Here is a 17,762-nt window from a genome sequence, read left to right on the forward strand (position 1 = left end):
AGAAGGTGGGGAGGAGCCCACTGGACACCAGAGCGCCCCGAACCATCAGCCAGTTATGGCCCCCACACACTGGAAGCCCTCTACGCCAAAAAACGGCATGCAAAGATACCATGGCACCACAGTTTAAGCAAGGGATACAAGTCGCGACGAGTGCGCGCAAAACATACATACAGTCCCAGTCCCAGGCCAGCCCGTCCATAACCATAGCGATAGAAGTCAGTCTAGCCCTGGCCCGATCGCGGGCTTGGGATTAAACCAGCTCCTGCGTAAAGGCCCCGTGTCCCGAGCAGACAAAGACAAGATGGCCGCTTGTGAGAGGATGATGAAGTAGGATCACGAAATGGCCGCCGACCACCGATTGGGGTCCCTCGTTGCACCACATAAAATCCAAACCTGGCAAGTAAGGTACAGGAGTTCCAGAAAAAGGCAGCAGTGGGCCACCGCGGACGGTCCCTCGAAGCCGTTAGGTATCGCTCAGCAGGATAGCCTCGCGGACGCGGTGAGGCAGGGAACAATGAAGCAGGCTGCCATGACCAGGGGGACAAAGTATCCGCAGTTGAGGTGGAGAGCGGTGGACCCTGGGCGCCGGGAGCGCTAGATGAAGGCACCAGTGTAGCACAATCATACACCGCCGCTGCGTCCCCGCAAGAGGACAAGAGCACCGGGAGACCTACGCCCTGTGGATGACAAACAGTGCGCTCACGGCCCGCAGCCGACAGTATGGGGTCAAACCTCTCACTCAGCGCCTGCAGGCCAGCGCACATCTGTAGTTGAAAGTCCCGCAGGACAGCCAGAACGGAGCCGCATGTCAGCGGAAGCTGGGCCCCAACATCAGCAGCAATCCGGGACGGCACTGTGGAGCTGGTGTCCGGAAGAGGGAGGGCGAAGTGGGCAGCGGGCGAGACCGGAGTATCACCCCCCAGCCGCGAGCAGGCACTCAACGCCATGTTTTGCCGCTATACGGTGCACTGGCCAGGGGGGGGGGTCGTGGCAAGGGGTCAATTCCCCTCAGGTCTACGCCGCAACAGGAAAGGCCGACAGTCGCTTATCTTCTCGCCGGTCCCCCTCGCCGCTGGCTAGGCAATAGGCAAAGGGGGCAGCAGCCCCCCGCAGCTCGGTCCTCAGAGCGGGGCAGGAGACTCACCGCACCGGGGCCCACCCCACAGCTCCAGCCCGTCAGGCACAGGATGCAGAAGGTGTCCGGCCGTCTCTCCTCGGGCTCATCCGGCAACGATCCATGGTGCAAGGCGAGATCGGGACCGCGGGGCTCAGGTTAGCGCTAGCTGGTCCGGTAACTGCGGAGCTTCCAGGAGGCCGGCAAAGGCCGTAAGGGCGCAGGGTTCAGTGCCGAGGACAAAAGCACCCAGAACACGGGCATCCGGGCGGGTTGAGACTCCGGGAAAGCAGCAGCGCGGTCAGCGCGTCTTCGCACACGGTGCACCTCGAGAATCGGCAAGGATGAGCATCAGGATAGTAGTCCGAGGCCACGGACCGACGGAGCCGGGCGCTCAAGCGTCTGCTCCGGTCGCCATCTTGGCTCCTCCTGATTCCGGCATTTTTTCATTCGATTTTCTCGAGCGTCTTTGGAGGTGTTCCGCTGCTTCTGGCGCTGGTGGCAGGTGTGCTGCTTTTACTTTTCATACTGCGGAATGGCTGCTCTTTCTGTGCCACACGAGCACCTGTCCCGTCTGCATCTTCTTCGTGATAGGATGCTTGACTTTTATGGTACTCTGCCATTGGCGACTTTAAGCCTGGCATATGGATTATCCTTCAGGTATTCCTACTTCACCTGCGTGCAACCTGTATTTCACTGCCTGGATTGTCCCTTTGAATGGCCTCTGGATTTGTGCTTGACCAACACGGTGTCTCCGGTGCCGGATTTCGATCGACTGATGAGGCCCTTAGTGTCTCACGAGTTGGCCTGTTCTGGTGTCCGGATTATGGCCTGTGGTGCGGCGCATGGTATCCTGGGTAATTGGGACATCTCAACGGCTGCCTCCGACTTCTTGGCTATGAGCTATTTGGAGGAACATTCCGGTTGCCCTCTGATTGTACTAGAGGCTCCGATGGTTGAAGAACACGTATGTTCCTTTTCTTTAATTAATTGGATGGCTGAGACTTTTAGTGGCCCTGCAAACGATTTTTTGTTGGAAGCAGTTGCCACGTATGCTGCCTATACATTCATGGATTAACTGAACTGTCGTCCTTTGCGCCTATGCTACTGGACAGCAACCTAGCGCAGCATTTATTTTTTTCTTTCTCCTTTTTTCTCCTTTTTTGAGTTTTTTTTTTCTTTACTTGCATTTAAAAAAAAAAAAAAAAAACCCTGTTTATTTTTTGTCGTTTCAGACTTTAGCACATTCTGAAACTTTGGATTGGTTACGCCTTGTTCTGCTCTGTCGAAACTGAACTCTGCGTTCTCTTTTTCTTGCCTACTAAATAGTGCTTCGATCAAGGGGGCATGTAGTGAGTTCTCCCTGAATACGTACATACATTGTTAAGTTAGCAGAACCACGTTAGAGGTTAGAAAGCCATCTTGCTGCTTTTGCGCACGACACTGCGTTTACATGTTATTTCTTAAACAAACTGCTGACTCGAGACTTGCTTCACACGAGAGCAATCTGTTGTTACCATCCCAAGCTTGGTCTGTACATGGTGTGACAAACAGTCTGGATTATTACACAATGCATGTTTTCCACTCTAGGTTGATCGACCCACTATTTAGCCATAACACACGCGCAGCTGCAAATACCTGAAAGTTGGTGCTTTTAATATCACAGACATCATGTTTATTATTCAGACCGAAGACGAGCCTTCCTGCGAGAAGACTCCTGATGCTCCTGTGATGTGATTTCACTAAGCTGATCTTTGAGGTATGGGGTCCCCTATTCAAGCCTAAGAGACCTTCTAATAGCATAATAATAATATTAGCTTCTTAGTAAAGGGAAGGTGGTAGTATCCACTGTCATTATAATATGATCGCCCCTTTTATATTCTATGGTATTGTAACTATGTTGATGGTTTTGATTTTAATCATTTGTCTGCTTGTATTAGCCAAAGTACTGCATCTTAGGACACGTGGTCTATAAAAATAAACTCTTTTTATTTACACCGTGTCTCTGTTGATTATTGTTGTGGACTGATGTGAGAATAATATACGAACAGGTATTTCCGATTCCCACCATTCCTGAGAGTATACTGAGTCGCTTGTTCTGGGTTGTCTTTTCATTGGGACCGCCGAGCTAAATCTCGGATAACAAATGGGACACTTATGCTAGCCGGATACTGGGTTCTGGGTTCTGAGGTGAGTTTCTGGTACACCACAATTCACTGAGGTCCTGGGGTTCTACGCATAGTTCTGTGTATAAGCAGAATCCCTGCAACAATAGAAAAGGAAGCCTTATCTGCAGCATGGGGAGCTGAATACTTTCGAATGTATTTGTGGGGTTTTCAATTTACATTGGAGACAGACCACAAACCACTCATTAAGATTCTGTCTCCTGGAGGTGCAAATAAAGTTCTCAGCAAGGCTAGCTAGATTAGCTGCTCGCTTACAAGAGTACTTATACAAGATTGAGTACATTGCTGGATGGAAGAATTGCCAGGCTGATGGGTTATCAAGGTTGCCCTTACCGTGGGATGAGGTAGATAAGTTCAATGTTGAATCCTTTCAATGTGAAGGTGCAGTTGCCGCAATTGACAAACTGGTTGAATTGTGCAATGGTGCAATTGATAAAAATCAATGGAGTATTAGCTGGCCAAAGATGAAAGTTTAAAGATGGTGAGAGAAGTAATTGTAAAAGGGGGTAGGAGGGAGAGCACTCTCCCTATTGCAGTAAGACCTTTTGTAAAAGTTCTTGTTGATAGTGAAGCAAATACCATAATGAAAGAGGATAAGGTTATTTCCCCACTAGACCTGAGATTCATTTTATTTAGGGTCACATGGGTCAGTCCCTTACAAAGAAGAGACTAAGGGAACATTTTTGGTGGCACGCTATGGATCAACATGTTTCTGAATGGGTTGAATCATGTGCTGAGTGCTTTGAAAGTGAAAAAAGTTTGAAAGTGGGTAACCAATTGGTCATGAGAAAAATTGTAGATCCTGGTTTACCATGGCATACTGTTTGTTTAGACTTCATCGGTCCATTTTCCAGTATGAATTGCAATTTGAAGTTTGGAGTAGTCATGGTAGATGTCATGTCAAAATGGCTAATTGTAAAGTTTGTTGAGGAAATTAGTACAAAGAGCACTATCAAGGTTTTATCTCAAACTTTTAGGGAGGACGGCTACCCTGTAAAATTAATCATAGATAATGGCACTCAACTAACTTCAACTGAAATGACCACGTTTTTGAAATCCTATGGGGTTGTACACACAAGAACATCTCTTTACAACCTGCAAGGAAATGGTATTGTTGAGAGGGCAAATCGTATGATAAAAGGGGTGATCCAAATGGCTATAGCAAGTAGAGGGGATGTAGTAAAGATGGTTGATGATTTAGTATGGGCCTACCGTACAACGGAAAATACTGTTTCAGGAAAAATTCCATTTGTGGTCATGAGAGGGCGTACTGCCAGTACTAAATTAATTCCATCATGGATGAAAGATTGTTTGGGTTTAGCTAACCTTAGTTGTGATAAAGTAGGGGAAGACAAAGGTCTTACACATAAGGTAAACATAGGACCTAATGATTGGGTGAAAGTTAAACCTGGACGCATTAGTGCCGGGTTTATCAAATTTTGTGGACCATATAAAGTGAGATCTGTTCATAATAGACGGATGTATGACGTTACAACACATGCTATTACAACGCCTACCATTACAACGCATTTTTTACAACGCAAACACTACTACAACGCACTACTTTACAACGAATACTTTTACAACGCTACACCTATTAAAATACTTAAAAGTGCAATTACAACGAAAACCATTACAACGCATACCATTACAACGCATAATTTTTTTTTTTTTATTAAAAAGTACAATAAAATCTGGCACGGGATGCAGGGAAATTAGGGGTTTTAGGGTGGGGAAGTGTATTAAAATGTGGAGAACAACTGTACGTAAATTAACTGTAATGCATGACAAAATCAATGCGCGTGTATTAAAATTAATACTCGAGTATTAAAATTAATACTCGGGTATTAAAATTAATACTCCCATTACCCCCAAAAATCCGTTTCCACACATTTCACAGTTTAAAACACATAACGAAAAATTAAACAACAGTTCATACACATTTTTATCATGAATATATCGCAAAATAAGCAAACAGAGTAAAACAGAAGACACATAAACATAGGCGCCATTTTATCCATCTCACTGGTAAATCTTGTCCTACAACACTTTCTATGAAAACAATAGTAAAAGACATGTTCCAAAATGGATGCCAAAACGGAGCAAATGAATAAAAACAATACATTTTTAAATGCTTTTTAAATTATCATTTTCCACAGATTATTAAAGTATACTAAAAACCACAACGAACGCAGTTTTTAAAAAAATTAATAGTGACACTGACTAAAACTTATAAATACCAGGAAGACACCATTTTGCAATCAGTTGATTATCAACTACCAGAGAGACCAGACGTCAAATCCTGACCCTCTGAGACCTCCACTGCGACCTCCAACGTCAGAGCACTGAAATCGTTTGGAAAAGCATTGATAGTTTGCAACTACTAGTAAGTCACTAATATATTTTAACACCTTGCTTTAGCGTAATTCATGTTTTCTTTCCATACAAACAATGTTTTAATAAATTTTATATTAACTTATAAAATCAACTATTTCAAATTTTTTAATCACTAAAAATATATCACAACTTAAATCATCTACTTTCTTTTCCAAAAACAGAAACTTGATATTTTTCCAAATTCAATAACTCTTCTACCTAATTGTCCATCACCTCAACCTAATCGACTCACCTTTTATATTGAGAAGGTAAATGTTGTTAAATTGCAATTGTTTTTTTATTAAAATAAATTTTATCCATTAGCAAAAATGTTCTATGGTAAAGGAGATTATATTAATTATTCACACATTCACACTGCATCGTAAACGAAATTATGATGTAGGGGTATCCCTTATTACTCTTATTTAATAATGCCTTGAAAGTGTATTATGTTTAGCATTACCAATTGTTACTCATACTCATTTGTTATGCAGCACCATCAAAAGTATGTTATATGATATAGAGTAAAATAAAGTATTAGAATTACAACCCATTTTTTTTTTTTTTTAAGCAACGTAGCCCAAGTAATTTTTTTTTATTTTTATTTATATTTCCACAGTAATACCGTTGCATCTTTTTGCATTAAATCCATAAAAAAATAACTTAATCCAGCAGCCAGCAGTACCAAGAACCAAGAAAACAATCCGCCACAGAAAAAAGGTATTTTAAATGTTCAATGTAATAAATTCCACAATGGAATAGTCATTCCTTTTGTTATTGTTACTCCAGGAAGGTGCAGCAGTAGGGAAAGTGTTGGATAGTGTAGGGGTACAATTTACTATTCTAACTCCAGTAAGGTGCTGCAGTAGGCAAAGTGTTGGATGGTGTAGGGGTCCAATTTAGTAGTCCAACTCCATGCAGGTGCAGCATTAGGGAAAGTGTTATGTACTACTAATTATATTCAATGTCTTAATTTTCAAAAGTTAATCAAACTTTGCATTTATCAACAACGTTCAGTTATTTCATTTTCAGTCTCTGTATTTTTCCAGACAATTATTTGTTACTTTGTTCAACGATTCTGTCCATCACATAAGTGACAACTCCAGCCAGCAGGCCAATTCCACTTTAGAAGCCTCCACAAGGAAACCAATTTCCAAAAAACAAGGTATTTTTAAGCAGCATTGTTTTTAAACCATCAATATGTTAAACAAACCATTTTCTTCTTTTTGTTAATATAACACCAAAAGATATAAAATTAGAGTTGCAGTTAGACGAAGTTTTTTTTCTTACTACAGGAAGCTGCAGCTATATGGAAAGTGTTGGATGGTCTAGGGGTGCAATTTACTATTCCAACTCCAGGAAGGTGCTGCAGTAGGGAAAGTATTGGATGGTGTAGGGGTGCAATTTACTATTCTTACTCCAGGAAGGTGCAGAAGTAGGGAAAGTATTGGATGGTGTAGGGGTGCAATTTACTATTCTAACTCCAGGAAGGTGCTGCAGTAGGGAAAGTATTGGATGGTGTAGGGGTGCAATTTACTATTCCAACTCCAGGAAGGTGCTGCAGTAGGGAAAGTGTTGGATGGTCTAGGGGTGCAATTTACTATTCTAACTCCAGGAAGGTGCAGCAGTAGGGAAAGTGTTTGAAGGTGTAAGTGAACATTAGAGGTATAGCACTTTCTTTTTCATCCTAATTTGTTTTTCTTCTTTTTTCTTTTCAGATAATGTCTAGTCTTGAGACTGCGAAGTACATTAAGTCCAGAAAGGGAAAAAATTTATTAAACCATGGAGGATACATATATAGTAAGGAAAGAGTAAGTTTTCCAAGAAATCATGGGAGGTGTGTGCAATACTACACTACCCATTGCAGTGGCAGAGCGGTTACTCTTGATAATTTAGTTGTTAAAACAACTGAGCATAACCACTCTGCCTCTGCAATGGAGGTAGAAATTAGAGAAACTGTAAACGAAATGAAAGCTATTGCAAGCACCTCCAATGATTCCACAGGATCTATTTTAAGAGAGGTTGCACAGCATGTCCCCAGTCATGTTGCTAGTAACATGCCTATAATTCCTAATCTGAGGAGAATTATTCAAAGACAAAAGCAGGCAAGTAACATTCAATTAACTACACCACATTCTTTCTCAGACATTAGAATTCCACATGACCTTGCTATTTCTTTTTCTGATGAACCTTTCCTTCTGCATGACAACGAAAACCCTCAGAAACGAATTCTAATTTTTAGTACCCCACGTAACCTTGCAAAGTTAGAAAATAGTGAAATTTGGATGATGGATGGGACGTTTAAAAGTACACCCCATCCTTTCACTCAAATTTACACTATACATGCCAAAATTAACAATAGTGTAATCCCCTTAGTTTATAGTTTGCTACCGGATAAGACTTCTGCAACATACACTGAACTTTTATCAGTTATTAAAAGTAAAACATCTTCAAGTCCTAGGAAAATAATTATTGATTTTGAATTGAGCATGATCAATGTGATCAATAAAACGTACACGGATACCCAAATTCAGGGATGTTTTTTCCATTTTTCCCAGGCATTTTGGCGTAAATTACAGAAAACATCCCTAGTTGCAGAATATTCTCGTGATAGCAAACTACAATTTGAACTAAAAAAATTAACAGCACTTTGTTTTGTTGCTCCCGATAGTGTGGACGAGTACTACACTGCAATTATAGAATCTGCTTATTATACTAGTAACGAAGAGAAATTGGCACCCATTCTAAATTATTTCGAAGACACATGGATTGGGCACCTAAGCAGATCGGGTCGCAGGAGGAAGCCACGATTCCATGTGGAGTGGTGGAACTGCTACACGAGTTGTTTAGAGGGAGAAGCAAAAACAAACAATGCCATTGAGGGATGGCATAACTCCTTCAACCACACAATTGGCAAACCTCATCCAAACTTCTACTCTTTCTTGGAAACTTTGAAGAAGGAGCAAAGTTTTCAAGAAATGAGAATAGCCCAAACACTTGCAGGTAGTCTAAACCCACGAGTAACTGTCAAAACTAAGGAGATGTCTGAGAGACTATTGGCTATTGTACAACAATTTTCGTTGTGTGTGGCTATAGACTACCTGGAAAATCTTTCTAACATTCGTTCTTTCTAAAATTAGTTTTGTACTTACTTTCTTGCTTTGCTTCAAATTAAAATATTTTTCAATTACAATTGGCATACAATGTTTTTCCCAAAATTTTTCCAAAATTACAAGTCGGGTCAGTTTTTTTTTTTTTTCTTCAAATCTTCATTTAAAGCAAAACTACCAATGTGAAAAAATCTACTATTCCATAGTATTGGACTAAACTTTCAACAACCAAACGCCAGTTGATTAATTTAAGAAAACTTCTTTATTAATTACCGACCTAAAAATTCACCAAAATTCAAAATACTCCTCTTTGTAAAAGTTAAGCCACTATCCAAAATGCACATTGCTGCATAAACACCAATTTGTAAACATTCAATTTTTTGCAAAATTTAACGCAAACGCAATTAATTTTCACATTGAAATGAAGATCTAAATCATTTTTTTTTGTTCCGAAGTTAAGAAATAAACTTTGTGAGCAGTAACTTTAAATATTTTTACAGTTACATACATTTTTTTAATGAACCAATTTCTTTGCGCGACCCGACATAGGCATACATTAATAACATAAATGTGGACATGACTTAAAACAGTTACAACATCAATTCGTTTTTCCGCAACCTCTCCTTACTCCTTTCTTACTATATATGTATCACTTTTAAAGGTTTAGGTGCCAATTCCGATCCGGTAAAAACCGGGTACGAACCGTCGGACGGAGCCTTTTCTCCGTCCGACTCGTACCCGGTGCGAAATCCATCCGAAAATGCAAGTACGATTCATACGGAAACACCATTTCCGTACGAATCGAACAAAACACCGACCGAACAGAAACTAAACACAATTCCGATCCTGAAAGGCGCCGACGTGACGTCGGTACGCATCCAGCCTACGTTTCACGAACCAGGAAGTACGATTCGAACCGACGTCATCCCGCACGGTAAATATTTACCAGCTGCCAAAAACTGCCGGGAAATCAGGACGACACACGCAAGGAGCAGCTGGACGCGACGAACAGACATGGACCCGAACCTACGTGCCATCCCTGCCCTCCTAGCAGTCCACCTGGCGTACAGGAACCGACGCAGACGCCGCAGAAGGTCAGCACAACAACCAGGGGCAAAGGGGGGGGCAGGGGCAGGACACACAACACCAACACATGGTACCAAATCACACATGGCCTGGACATACCTGACCATCAGGGCCTGGACACTGCCAGGGTGTGGGGGCGAGGCCAGCAACGCAAGCGTCCGCCACAACGGAAGTGGATGGTCACGCGAACCGGTACGTACCCTACCCAGGCCGCAAGAGCGTGGGTACGGAACGTACCACGCGTCCCCCTACGTCACTCCAACAATGGCGGTACGGCCTGTACCCACGTCAGAAAGGCCTTGGTACAGCTCGTACCAGCATTGCTGGGGTCATGTAGGGGTACGCGTGGTACGACCCGTAGCCACGCCCCCAAGGCCTGTGTACGGTGCGGACCCCACGGCACCGCAACAATGGGGGGACGCACCGTACCCACCCACCAAAGGCATGGGTACGGCCCGTACCCAGGCACGCAGAGCGTGGGCAGGGGTATGTACGGACCGTACCCCCACCCGTGGAAGTACGGCCCGTACCCCCACCCGTGCATGTACGCCCCGAACCCCCACCCGTGTATGCACGCACCCAAGCACCACCCGTGTATATACGCCCCGAACCCCCACCCGTGTATGTACGCCCCGAACCCCCACCCGTGTATGTACGCACCGAACCCCCACCCGTGTATGTACGCCCCGAACCCCCACCCGTGTATGTACACCCCGAACCCCCACCCGTGTATGTACGCACCAAACCCCCACCCGTGTATGTACGCCCCGAACCCCCAGCCGTGTATGTACGCACCCAAGCACCACCCGTGTATATACGCCCCAAACCCCCACCCGTGTATGTACGCCCCGAACCCCCACCCGTGTATGTACGCACCGAACCCCCACCCGTGTATGTACGCACCAAACCCCCAGCCGTGTATGTACGCACCGAACCCCCACCCCACCCTGGTATGTACGCCCCGAACCCCCACCCGTGTATGTACGCCCCGAACCCCCACCCGTGTATGTACGCACCCAAGCGCCACCCGTGTATGTACGCACCAAACCCCCAGCCGTGTATGTACGCACCAAACCCCCACCCGTGTATGTACGCACCCAAGCGCCACCCGGCCACCCGTGTATGTACGCACCGAACCCCCACCCGTGTATGTACGCACCAAACCCCCAGCCGTGTATGTACGCACCGAACCCCCACCCCACCCTGGTATGTACGCCCCGAACCCCCACCCGTGTATGTACGCCCCGAACCCCCACCCGTGTATGTACGCACCCAAGCGCCACCCGTGTATGTACGCACCAAACCCCCAGCCGTGTATGTACGCACCGAACCCCCACCCCACCCTGGTATGTACGCCCCGAACCCCCACCCGTGTATGTACGCCCCGAACCCCCACCCGTGTATGTACGCACCCAAGCGCCACCCGTGTATGTACGCACCGAAACCTCACCCGTGTATGTACGCACCCAAGCGCCACCCGTGTATGTACGCACCGAAACCTCACCCGTGTATGTACGCACCCAAGCGCCACCCGTGTATGTACGCACTGAAACCTCACCCGTGTATGTACGCACCGAACCCCCACCCGTGTATGTACGCACCAAACCCCCAGCCGTGTATGTACGCACCGAACCCCCACCCCACCCTGGTATGTACGCCCCGAACCCCCACCCGTGTATGTACGCCCCGAACCCCCACCCGTGTATGTACGCACCCAAGCGCCACCCGTGTATGTACGCACCAAACTCCCAGCCGTGTATGTACGCACCGAACCCCCACCCCACCCTGGTATGTACGCCCCGAACCCCCACCCGTGTATGTACGCCCCGAACCCCCACCCGTGAATGTACGCACCCAAGCGCCACCCGTGTATGTACGCACCGAAACCTCACCCGTGTATGTACGCACCCAAGCGCCACCCGTGTATGTACGCACCGAAACCTCACCCGTGTATGTACGCACCGAACCCCCACCCGTGTATGTACGCACCAAACCCCCACCCGTGTATGTACGCACCCAAGCGCCACCCGGCCACCCGTGTATGTACGCACCGAAACCTCACCCGTGTATGTACGCACCGAACCCCCACCCGTGTATGTACGTACCAAACCCCCACCCGTGTATGTACGCACCGAACCTGCTATAAGAATGGGGTGTGCCAAACACCCCCAGCAGTGCCCAGACACAGGAGGGGTGGGTGCAGGGTCCTCCCAGCAGTGCCCAGACACAGGAGGGGTGGGTGCAGGGTCCTCCCAGCAGTGCCCAGACACAGGAGGGGTGGGTGCAGAGTCCTCCCAGCAGTGCCCAGACACAGGAGGGGTGGGTGCAGAGTCCTCCCAGCAGTGCCCAGACACAGGAGGGGTGGGTGCAGAGTCCTCCCAGCAGTGCCCAGACACAGGAGGGGTGGGTGCCTATCACTCCCAGCAGTGCCCTGAGACAGGAGGGGTGTGTGCCTATCACTCCCATCAGTGCCCAGACACAGGAGGGGTGGGTGCAGAGTCCTCCCAGCAGTGCCCAGACACAGGAGGGGTGGGTGCCTATCACTCCCAGCAGTGCCCTGAGACAGGAGGGGTGTGTGCCTATCACTCCCAGCAGTGCCCAGACACAGGAGGGGTGGGTACAGAGTCCTCCCAGCAGTGCCCAGACACAGGAGGAGTGGGTGCCTATCACTCCCAGCAGTGCCCTGAGACAGGAGGGGTGTGTGCCTATCACTCCCAGCAGTGCCCAGACACAGGAGGGGTGTGTACCTATCACTCCCAGCAGTGCCCAGACATAGGACAATATACCCCATCAACAAGTTCAGTGACCTACAAGGGTGATACCCCAGATGCAGGCGGAGCCATCGCTGAGCCAGCATGGCTATATTGAACGGCACCCTCACACATCCAGGAAATGTAGACACAGCACAGCACAGCATTTGGGAGACACCCTGCAGGGAAAATGGCCTGCTCCACAGAGGATGGAACACACCTTGGGACAATGTCACCATACAGTGAGAGCAAACATGACCAAATACCATTGGCAGAGACCTTTGTGATGGCACGCAGATGGCAGGGTACACCCCATGAGCAGCACACTCCAACATTTCACAGACCCCTAACACATTATCACCACCCCAACGCAGGGAGCACCAGCACCAACAGCAAGTCCAGGAAAGCATCAGTGTGCAAAACCAAAAGAAAAGGCTTTATTCAGCAGGAAAATATATCTGAGAAAATGTCCACTATGTACAAGGGCCATGGGCCAGCCCAGCAGCAAAGTCCGGGGGGGGGGGTACACATCGGGACGTGTGTCCCCTAGCTTGCCTGCACAGTTCACAAGTCCATTTCATCCACAGAAGAGGGGGCATCAGGGGGGAGGGTGGAAACAGGCACCGCAGGGACAGGAGGGGAAAGGGTAGGTGTTGTGGGTGCAGGGAGGGATGATTCTGCCACAGGGGGGGTGCCAGCGCCAAAGGTGGAGGACAGAATGGCGCTGCACACGTCGGCAAGTTCCCCCAGCGACTCCCCCGCACCCAATCCAACCACAGGCCCTAAGGAGGGGGGGGGGCAAAGGGATGGGTCGCAGCGCCACTGGGGGAGGGTGTGGACAGGGTGGGGGACTCAACTCCCCTGGCCGGGTCCCGCCTCCACCGCTTGCGGGGTGGTGTCATCCTGGGGCTGGGGGGCACACTCGCAGTGGATGATGCTGTCACTGACTGTTGGCCAGGAGAGCTAAGGGGAGAGGATTTGGAGGGAGTGGGTTGTGTGGAATGCGGACTCCCACTGTGGCTGCGTGTTCTACGTTTCCCCCCCGACCCAGTGGGTGTGCCTTCCTCACCCTGTGTGTGCGTGACAGGAGGTGTGCGCTTCGACTTCCCTGGTGGTGTGGTGCCTGTGTCTGTTGGGGTGCGTGCACGCTGACGTCTGGATGTGCGTGGGACAGGCACGGGAGTGGGAATTGTGGATGGGGCAGGGGTAGGGGGTGTCACGCAGCGCTGCAGGAGATCCAGTGCTGCAGTCAGTGTGGAGTCTATGGACCTCAGCAACTGCCGTTGGTCAGACTGCGCAGCCGACATGCCCTCCATGTATGCCTCCATCTGGGTCAGCACCTGGGTGTGGGCATGGAGGACATTTAGCATCGCAGTCTGACCAACCTGCAACTGCCTCAGGATGTCCACAGACTCCGCACTCACCGCAGCAGTGGTGACAGGGGCAGGGGGTGCGGTGCCTGGCAGGAAGGAGACATGTGGGGACCGAGCACGGAGGGAAGGGCCACGAGCATGTGGGAGGCCGGTGATGGAACCTGAGGTGGCGGGGGGATGTGGAGGGCTGCCATCAGCTGGGGGGGCAGACTCCGCCACCTCTGGGAGCTCAGCCTCGGACCCGTCTGCGTCATAGTCTGTGTTGGCAGTCAACAGGTCCTCTGCCTCACTCCCTTCGGCCTCCGTGCCACTCCATGTGCCAGACAGGACAGCACTGCTGGCACTGGTGCTCAATCTCTCCTCCCGGTCCGTGCTAGTGTCTCCTTCCGTGTCCCCCGGCGATGCTGTGGGCAAGGTGAAGAGACAGGAGAAAATCAGACACCTGTACACTTATTTCACATGAGTCAAATATACATAGGTCACATTGCATAGCCTGAAAAGCAACACCTACAAAACAATGTACACATGTAGGCCATGGAACACACAGTTTTTCGACCCACCATGCCACTGAGACACAATGGAGATCATGACACAACAGCAAATCACTGCACCTGAAATTTTAGAGAGGAGCCAGCCTCTGGGGACAAATGTGCACAGCACCTGCACCACACTGCGTCGTCAAAAAGGGATGAGCATGAATCATATCCATTTACTCTTGCCGCATGCTGCAAAGGCAATACATGAAACCAGGCCACACATGACAGGGTCACTGCACCTTGAGCGTATGTCCAGTCAAACATCACACACAGGCTAAACCCAGCAAGGAGGATGAAGCTTCTGACATGTAGGCCTTGTACGCACAAACCACCCACACCTGAGACAATCTCATTGAGATGGAGAAAGTATGTACACCTCTTACTCTGGGATGGAAACACATGGCCTCCACTAATTCATGACTGTACACACACAGCCCCTGGTGGCCATGTCCACACATCATTGACAGGCAAACATCATCAGATTGTCTCAACAACACACACAGGTAATGCCCACTGTGAGTATGCACAAGCAAAATGGGTCCCCCTGTACAGTGGACACATGTAGCAACCTGTAGGTCCTAACAGTTGAGCCAAGGGTACAATGCCACCCTACCCAACCCATGGTGAAGACACAGTGAATGGCCATATTGTTGGATGACGCACATGATACCTAGGAAGAGGTGCCCCAGGGCACAGTAGTGCCCACACTCCTCCATGGTCCAGGATGGACATGACTGCAAATTAAGCAACCGTCCCTGCACTTAGCAGGCCTCCCACTCAGGCACATCATGTCAGAGGGCACACAATTGGAAATGCATGCTGGAAGGCTGTACATTTTGGAGACACACCCCTATGTCGTGATTCACAATCAGTGCCAAGTGACATGGACACCACAATGACTGAAATTGGCCATGGCACACGCAAGGTCCCCATACCTGTGGCACATCACCCCCACACATGATGCTGATAGCATAGGGCACCTGCATGAACTGCCTGCCTAAATAACCTTGTGCAAGAGTGGCTACAGACAGACCAGGGAACACATTGCAAGGAGGGGAAGGGAGGGAGTGAGAACAGCACTGTGCTACTTTGTGGAGAAGTTGACGCACTGCACAATCAAACCCTGGCAGTGTATCCATGCAACTGCACACTTACATTGGCTGGGGACACACAACTGACACACATGTACCTACCCCCTTCCTGCTGCTGCCTCTCCTGTAGGCGCCTGTCCATATCGGGGAAGACCACCGCCAGCACACGCTTCTGGATGTGGGTCAGACGACGGCGCCCACGGTTCTTACGGCTCTCAGGTGAGTCCCCCAGCAGGAGCCGTGCAATCCTCCTCGTCCAGCACCGGATGTCCTGCCAGCGTTTCCTCACCTGAGACAGGCTCCGCCTCCGACCCTCTGTACCCCTCACGGCACTGACGGCTTCCCTCCAGATCTCCCCCTTGGCAATGGCGCCTACCTGTGAGGATGCAAAAGAGAGAATACATTAATCCACATGAGCAAAGACACAGAGACACACATATAGAACAATCCTCATTATGAACAGGCCATGGTATGCATGCAACTAATTGCACCTTTGTCATAGGGACATTATCCACTGTGGAAGGGCAAATGCACTACGTGCCAGTGAAAGCACACGGGTGGCATGAGGGGTACCACACACTCACTGACCAGGGATCACACTGTGCCTCACAGGCTACACCAGGATTATGTACAGCACCTCACAGCAGTCACCTGCCCCAGCACACTGATGCTACCTCAGCAGAGTACACAGACACACACAGGTACAGGACAATCACATGGCATTGCCAACTGCGGGTACACACCTCACTCTGCCCATGTGCCAGTAGACGGGGGTGTCACAGGTGTGGGGCTGGCTCAGCACGGCATGCACACAGCACTGCTCCCTGCTCACATCGGATGGCCAGGCCATATCCATCCCTCATGCTGCTTGTGTGCAACACTCCCCATATGCACTCACCCACATGACAGGGGACTAACACACACACCAATGTGCAGGGGACGAACACGGCCTTTGGACACTCACAGCACAGGTACACTGAACAAACACACATCCATGGGTACTGACACCTGTCACACTGGGGGGAACACAGGATCACATCAGGACTGTGGAAACAACATCCCCAGGAGGAGTATGCAGGCAGAATGTGGCATGCACCTTGCATTCATTGTCACAGTAGGCACTATGCAAGTGAGGAGTGCACACAGGAAACACAGCATGCTCTGCATGGGTGACATGAGGCCTTCCACACCCTGGGACCCACTCCAAACAACAGTGCATGTCTGTCACACATGGACACAATGCCAGAAGTCACTGGCACACAAAAGGGGCACAGTCTAAGCTAGTGGAGTCTGCACTCACCTGAACCCCTGGTCGACCATACAGGCTCTGGAACTGTGGGAGGATCACATCTATCAGGGCAAGGTTCTCCTCCTGGGTGAATGGCTGTGACCTCTCCACAGTCCTGGACATGGTGCCAGAGGAATCACTATCAGCAGCAGTGGTCATGGATGAATGGATGTGCAGGCAAGTGCTCTCTCATGGGACCTGGCTGCCTTATATATGCCTGGCTGGCCTGTTCATGTATAGGAGTACAGATTGATTGGTCAGTCACATTAGCATCCTACGTTTCATCCAATCCCTTCAAACCTACCCCAGTGTGTGGCTTTGCATGGTTTCAGTTTTGATAATGATGTCAAGTCAACATCCACATTGCAACAATGTAGATTCTTTCAAACTGACTTCTGCTGTGCACCTGGTGCTCAAATTCAAAAATTTAACTCAGTCTCCATGGCAACCATCAGGCATTTAGGCCCTTATACTTGTCCCTCATGTGTCCCCTATGTGTTTTCATACATTTACACACAGGTACGGTGCGTTCCACGCCCTAGGGCACCCCACAAGCAGTGATACCGACCGTACAAGCGCTTGTACGGTCCGGATCACAATATGGGCGCTGGCGTATGCGTACGCCACAGTAGTACGGACTGTACAAGCGCTTGTACGGTCCGGATCACAATATGGGCGCTGGCGTATGCGTACGCCACAGTAGTACGGACTGTACAAGCGCTTGTACGGTCCGGATCACAATATGGGCGCTGGCGTATGCGTACGCCACAGTAGTACGGACTGTACAAGCGCTTGTGCGGTCCGGATCACAATATGGGCGCTGGCGTATGCGTACGCCACAGTAGTACGGAC

The sequence above is a fragment of the Triturus cristatus genome, chromosome 7, assembly GCF_964204655.1.
Source record: "Triturus cristatus chromosome 7, aTriCri1.1, whole genome shotgun sequence".
In the NCBI taxonomy this organism is placed as follows: Eukaryota; Metazoa; Chordata; class Amphibia; order Caudata; family Salamandridae; genus Triturus; species Triturus cristatus.